Source organism: Papio anubis, chromosome X, assembly GCF_008728515.1.
Source record: "Papio anubis isolate 15944 chromosome X, Panubis1.0, whole genome shotgun sequence".
Lineage (NCBI taxonomy): Eukaryota > Metazoa > Chordata > Mammalia > Primates > Cercopithecidae > Papio > Papio anubis.
Window position 1 is genome coordinate 49669359 of NC_044996.1, and position 7503 is coordinate 49676861.

The following is a 7503-nucleotide window of genomic DNA, read 5'->3' on the forward strand; positions in this document are numbered from 1 at the left end:
ATAAGACCTACTGGTCTGGAATTCCAGCTAGCCACCAGTAGCAGTGCTGCACCTACCTGGGACAGAGCTCCAAGGGGGAGGGGCAGGCCGCCATGTTTGCTGTTTGGGTGACTTAGCCCTTCCAGCCTTCAGGCTTTGGAAAGTCCAAACCAACTGGGGCAGAAGGGATCCCTTAGCACAGCACAGATGCTCTACCAAAACGTGGCCAGACTGCTTCTCTAAGTGGGTCCTGATCCTGTTCCTCCTCACTGGGAGGGACCTCCCAACTGGGGCCTCCAGCTACCCCTGCTGGTGTTCTGTGGGTGACAAAGATTTGAAAACTCCCTGCGACAGATCTCCCAGAGAAAGGGCAGGCCACCATCTTTGTTGTTCGGATGACTTAGCCATTGCAGCCTTCAGGCTTTGGAGAGCCCAAATTGACCAGGGCCAGAAGCGGTACCCCAGCACAGTACAGCTGCCTTATGAAAGCATGGCCACACTGCTTTTTTAAGGGGGCGCCCAATCCCCTTTCTCATCACTGGGTGGGGCCTCCTAACCAGGGTCTCTAGCTATACCCATTGGTGTGTCTCTGAAGTTTCAGGCCTCCATGGGATGGAGCTCCCAGGGAGAGGGGTGGGCCACCATCTTTGCTGTTTGGGTAACTTAGTAGTTCCAGCCTTAGGCTTTGGAGTGTCCAAGGTGACCAGGGGCTGAAGCAGATCCCCAGCACAGCACAGCTGCTCTATGAGAACAGCTACTTTTTAAAGCAGGTCCCCAATCACATTCCGCCTGACTGGGTGAGACCTCCCTACGGAGGTCTTTAGCCACCTCCAACAGTTGTATTCGGGCTGGCAACAGGCCCATACCTCCTTGGGATGGAGCTCCCAGAGGGAGGAGCAGTCTGCCATCTTTGCTGTTTCATAGCCTTCACTGGTGATACCTCCAGGTACTAGAACATCTGAGGTGACTAGGGACTGGAGTGGACCCCCAGCATACCACAGCATCCCTGTAGAAAAGTGGCTAGACTGTTACATGGGTGCTCATTCCCATACCTTCCTCACCAGACAGGTCTTCCAGGACTGGGACTCCAACTACCCTCCTGCTAGAGCCACTAGCAACTCAGTAACTTCCTGGACAGAGTCTCCAGGGGCAAGTGAAAGCCTCTCTGCCTCTGCTTTGGCAGTGAAACCGTCCTTGCTAACTTCGGACTAACAAAGAAGCAGAGACTCTAAGTGTCTTATCCACACCTCCAACAAGCTACACTTAACCCAAGGAGAGGAGGCCAGTTTGTCTCTCACGGGTCCCACATACCATCCACTGCTTGTCACCAGACAGGGAACCCCTGGCTTGAGCTTACAGCACAGAAACTCTATCCTAGGCTAACTGCACTGAGCTACTGCTGACTCACATTTCTCCGGAGTGGAGCCCCCAGGAGACAAGTAAAGTGGTGAAGCAGCAAGCAAGCTGATGTGGAGCCCAGAGGTTCTGGCACAGGACCATCTGTAGCAGAGAATGGCCAAGCATGGCCACCCCTTCAAGCTCAACATGCTCCCATAAGAGACTTTAGCACTATGGGAACTGTCTGACCTGATGTGTGCAGGGCAGTCTTGCACATCAGACAGGGCTGGTCAGACCTGAGCACTCCTTGGTCTGCTGTCCTCTCCCAGGGCCGCAGCCTGGCCACACCTGCTTACAGGGCAGTCTTGCATGCCCTAGGGGCCCACACCATAGCTTCTGTGCTGGTGGATCATGCTTGACTGGTGGAGAGCTCCAGTATGGCAGCTCCTATGGCCGTGCACCAGCCTGCATGTTAACTCCCAAGCCCACAGCAGCTACTCCCAAGCCCACAGCAACTCCCTACATCACTCTGCAGGCACCTGTCTGCACGGGTGGGTTTTGCTTTACTTGCCCTGCCAGCATGTGAGAGTGCAGTAGGCCCCCAAACCCTGCCGACTACCACTGGAGATGAAGCCTTGGTGGGAAGAGAGCCAGCAAGCCTCACCTCACCAACAAATAGCGATCAGGGGATCTGCCCATACCCTAAGCAATCACTCCTGCTTGTGGGGCACAGGAAAGGCACCCAGACCTGAGCTAGCCAGCACTCTGCCCCAAACCAACATTACCTCCATTGTAACAGCCCACACAGTCTCCAGCAGCGGCCCCCTGCTCCCTGCTCCCCACAGCTGCTTTGCCTCTGCTGCTGTGATGAATGCCCACAGGGAGGCAGGCACCTCTGCATCCACTAGCACTTGGCTGCAGCTACTGCACCTTGATCCCCCCAGTACAGTAGATTCCAAATGTCAAGGAGCCAGAGAACAAAGCTGGGGCCCAACACAAGTGCCCAGAGGTAGAGCATGCAGTCCAGGGGTTGGGAGCTGTACGTTGGCCCCCTAAAATCTTCCAGAAACAAAGCCAGATGGCTGAATCCACCTTATACCACAATCAAATCCTCAAGGTCATCAAATAGGATAAAAGAAAAAAAAAAACCCATCCAAAGGTCAGCAACCTCAAAGGTTGAAGGTAGATAAGCCCACAAAGATGAGAAAGAATCAGTACAAGAATGCTGAAAACTCAAAAAGCCAGAGTACCTTCTTTCCTCCAAATGATTGCATCACCTCTCGTGCAAAGGTTTGGAACCAGGCTGAGGCTAAGATGGCTAAAATGATAGAAGTATAGGAAAGAAGTTCACTGAGCTACACAAATACATTGTAACCAAATGCAAGGAAGTTAGAAATCACGATAAAATATCTTAGGAGATGACAAACAAAATAGCCAGTATAGAGAATGTAACTGACCTGATAGAGCTGCAAAACACACTACAAGAATTTCAAAATGCAATCACAAGTATTAACTGCAGAATAGACCAACAGAGGAAAGAATCCCAGAACCTGAGGGCTGTTTCTGAAGTAAAACAAGCAGATAACAGTATATAAAAAAGAATGAAAAAACCACCAAGAAATATGCAATTATGTAATGAGACTGAATCTATGACTGCTTGGTGTACCTGAAAGAGATGGGAAGAATGGAATCAACTTGGAAAACATATTTCAGGATGTCCTCCATGAGGACTTCCCCAACCTAACTAAAGAGGCCAACATTCAAATTCAGGAAATGCAGACAACCCCAGTAAGATGCTCCATGAGAAGATCATCCCTAACACACATAATCATCAGCTTCTCCAAGGTTGAAATGGAATAAAAAATGTTAAAGGCAGCTGGAAAGAAAGGCTAGGTCACCTATAAAGGGACGCACATCAGACCAATAGCAGACCTCTCCGTGGAAACCCTACAAGCCAGAAGAGATTAGGGGCTAATATTCAACTTTCTTAAAGAAAAGAAATTCTAACACAGAATTTCACATCCAGCCAAACTAAGCTTCATGAGCAAAGGAGAAATAAGATCCCTTTCAGACAAGCAAATGCTGAGGGAATTTGTTATCACCAGACCTGCCTTACAAGAGTTCCTGAAGGAAGCCTTAAATATGGAAAGGAAAGACTGTTACTGGCCACTACAACATCACACTGAAGTACACAGCCCAGTGATACTATAAAGCAATCACATAACCAAGTCTGCAGCTAACATCATGATGAAAGGATCAAATCCACATAGATAAATACTAACCTTAAATGTAAATGGGCCAAATGGCCCAATTAAAAGACACAGAGTGGTAAGCTGGATAAAGAACCAAAACCCATTGGTATGCTATCTTCAAGACACCCATCTCACATGCAATGACAGAAATAGACTCAACATAAAGGGATGGAGACAAATCTACCAAGCAAATGGAAAGCAGAAAAAGCAGGTGTTGCAATCCTAGTTTCTGACAAAACAGACTTCAAACCAACAGAGATCATAAAAGACAAAGAAGGGCATTACATAATGGTAAAGGGTTCAATTCAACAAGAAGATCTAGCTCTCCTAAATATATATGCACCCAACACAGGAGCACCCAAAGCAAGCTCTTAGAGACCTTCAAAGATACTTAGACTCCCATGCAATAATAATGGGAGACTCACTGACAATATTAGACAGATCATTGAAGTAGAAAATTAACAAAGACATTCGGGACCTGAATTCTGCACTGGATCAAATGGGCCTGATACATGGAATATATAAATACGACAGCAGTGTACGTTTAACATGGTACGTGGTACCTCCTAAAATTGATCTGGTGAGTAAAACACTGCTCAGCAAATGGAAAACAACTGAAATTATAACAAATAATCTCCTGGACCACAGCTCAATCAACTTAGAAATCAAGACTAAGAAATTCACTCAAAATCTTACAATTCCATGGACATGGTAATTGTATTACAATTCCATGGACATGGTAATTGTATTACAATTCCATGGACATGGTAATTGTATTACAATTCCATGGACATGGTAATTGTATTACAATTCCATGGACATAGTGAATATATTACAATTCCATGGACATAGTGGTGTATTTTGAATTCATAGAAAGACTTCTCCTGGAAGATTTTAGGGTAAATAATGAAACTAAGGCAGAAATCAAGAAGTTCTTTGAAAGTAATCAAAACAAAGATATAACATACCAGAATCTCTCAGACACAGCTAAGGTGTGTTAAGAGGGAAATTTATAGCACCAAATGCCCACATCAAAAAGACAGATTGATCTTGAGCTAACAATCTAACATCACAACCAAAAGAACTAGAGAATCAAGAGTAAACAAATCCCAAAGCTAGAAGAAGACAAGAAATAACCAAAATCAGAGCTGAACTGAAGGAGACAGAGACACGGAAAGCCATTCAAAAGATCAATGAATCCACGAGCTGATTTTTTGAAAAAAATTAATAAAATCAGTAGGCCACCAGCTAGAGTAATGAGGAAGAAAAGAGAGATGATTCAAATAAACACAATCAGAAATGGCAAGGGAGATATTACCACTGAGCCCCAAAGAAATACAAACAACTATCAGAGAATATTATGAACAGCTGTACGCACATACACTAGAAACTCTAGAAGAAATTGATAAATTCCTGACACATACACACTCCCAAGACTGAACCAGGAAGAAATTGAATTCCTGAACAGACCAATAGTGAACTCTGAAATGCAGGCAGTAATAAATTAGCCTAGCAACTGAAAAAAAGCCCAGGACCAGGGGATTCACAGCTGAATTCTACCAGATGTACAAAGAAGAGCTGGTACCACTCTTACTGAAACTATTCCAAAAAATTGAGAGGGAGGGACTCTGCCCTAACTCATTCTATGAGGCCAGCATCATCCTGATATCAAAACCTTGGAGAGATACAACAACAACAACAACAAAAACTTCAGGCCAATATCCTTGATAAACATCAATGCAAAAATCTTCAACAAACTACCAGCAAACTGAATCTAACAGTACATCAAAAGGCTTACCCACCACAATAAAGTAGGCTTTCTCCCTGGGAGGCAAGGTTGGTTCAACATATGCAGATCAATAAGTACGATTAATAACAGAAATAGAACTAAAGACAAAAACCACGTGATTATCTCAATAGATGCAGAAAAGGCTTTCAATAAAATTCAACATCCATTCATGTTAAAAACTCTCAATAAACTAGGCATTGAAGGAACATACCTCAAAATAATAAGACCCATATATGACAAACCCACAGCCAGCATCATACTGAAAGGGTAAAAGCTGGAAGCATCCCCCTTGAAAACCAGCAACAAGACAAGGATGCCCTCTCTCATTACCATTACTCCTATCCAACATAATATTGGAAGTTCTGGCCAGGGTAATCGGGCAAGAGAAAGAAATAAAGGGCATCTGAATAGGAAGAGAGGAAGTAAAGCTATCCCTGTTGCGGGAAGTCAGGGACCCCGAACGGAGGGACTGGCTGAAGCCATGACAGAAGAACATAAATTGTGAAGATTTCATGGACATTTATTAGTTTCCCAAATTAATACTTTTATAATTTCTTACACCTGTCTTTACTGCAATCTCTGAACACAAATTGTGAAGATTTCATGGACACTTATCACTTCCCCAATCAATAACCTTATGATTTCCTATGCCTTTCTTTACTTTAATATCTTAATCCTGTCATCTTTGCAAGCTGAGGAGGATGTATGCCACCTCAGAATCCTGTGATGATTGCATTGGCTGCACAAATGGTTTGTAGAGCATGTGTGTTTGAACAATATGAAATCTGGGCACCTTGAAAAAAGAACAGGATAACAGCAATGTTCAGGGAACAAGGGAGATAACCTTAAACTCTGACTGTCGGTGAGCTGGGCAGAACAGAGCCATATTTCTCTTCTTTCAAAAGCAAATAGGAGAAATATCGCTCAATTCTTTTTCTCAGCAAGGAACATCCCTGAGAAAGAGAATGTGCCCCTGAGGGTAGGCCTCTGAAATGGCTGCTTTGGGGGTGGCTGTCTTTTATGGTTGAAGACGAAGGAATGAAATAAGCCCCGGTCTCCTGTAGCACTCCCAGGCTTATTAGGATGAGGAAATTCCCGCCTAATAAATTTTGGTCAGACTGGTTGTCTGTTCTCAAACCCTGTCTCCTGATAAGATGTTATCAATGACAATGCGTACACAAAACTTCATTAGCAATTTTAATTTCGCCCTGTCATGTGGTCCTGTGATCTCGCCCTGCCTCCATTTGCTTTGTGATATTTTATTACCTTGTGAAGCATGTGATCTCTTGACCCACACCCTATGCGTACACTCCCTCCCCTTTTGAAAATCACTAATAAAATCTTGCTGGTTTTACGGCTCAGGGAGCATCATGGAACCTGCCAACATGTGATGTCTCCCCCGGACACCCAGCTTTAAAATCTCTCTCTTTTGTACTCTTTCCCTTTATTTCTCAGAGCAGCTGATGGTTAGGCAAATAGAAAATAACCCACATTGAATATTGGGGGTGGGTTTTCCCCCGATAATCCCTGTTTGCAGATGACATGCTCCTATAACTAGAAAACGCCATTGTCTCAGCCCAAAAGCTTCTTAAGCTGATAGGCAACTTTTGTAAAGTCTCAGGATACAAAATCAATGTGCAAAAATCACTAGCATTCCTATACACCAACAACAGTCAAGCCAAGAGCCAAATCAGAAATGGACTCCCATTCACAATTGCCACACAAAGAATAAAACACCTAGGACTACAGCTAACTTGGGAAGTGAAAATTTTCTTAAAAAATACAATAGAACTACAAATAAAAAAGGAGAACTGCTCAAATAAATCAGACAACACAAACAAATGGAAAGACATTCCATGTTCATGGATAGGAAACATCAATATCATTAAAATGGTCATACTGCCCAAAGCAATTTATATTAATAGATTCAATGCTATGCCTATTAAACTATTATTGACATTTTTCACAGAACTAGAAAAAAATATTTTAGAATTCACAGGGAACCAAAAAATAGCCAAGGCTATCCTAAGCAAAATGAACAAAGTTGGAGGCAAACCATACTACAGGGCTACAGTAGCCAAAACCGCATGGTACTGGCACAAAACAGGCACACAGACCAATGGAACAGACTAGAGAAGCCAGAAA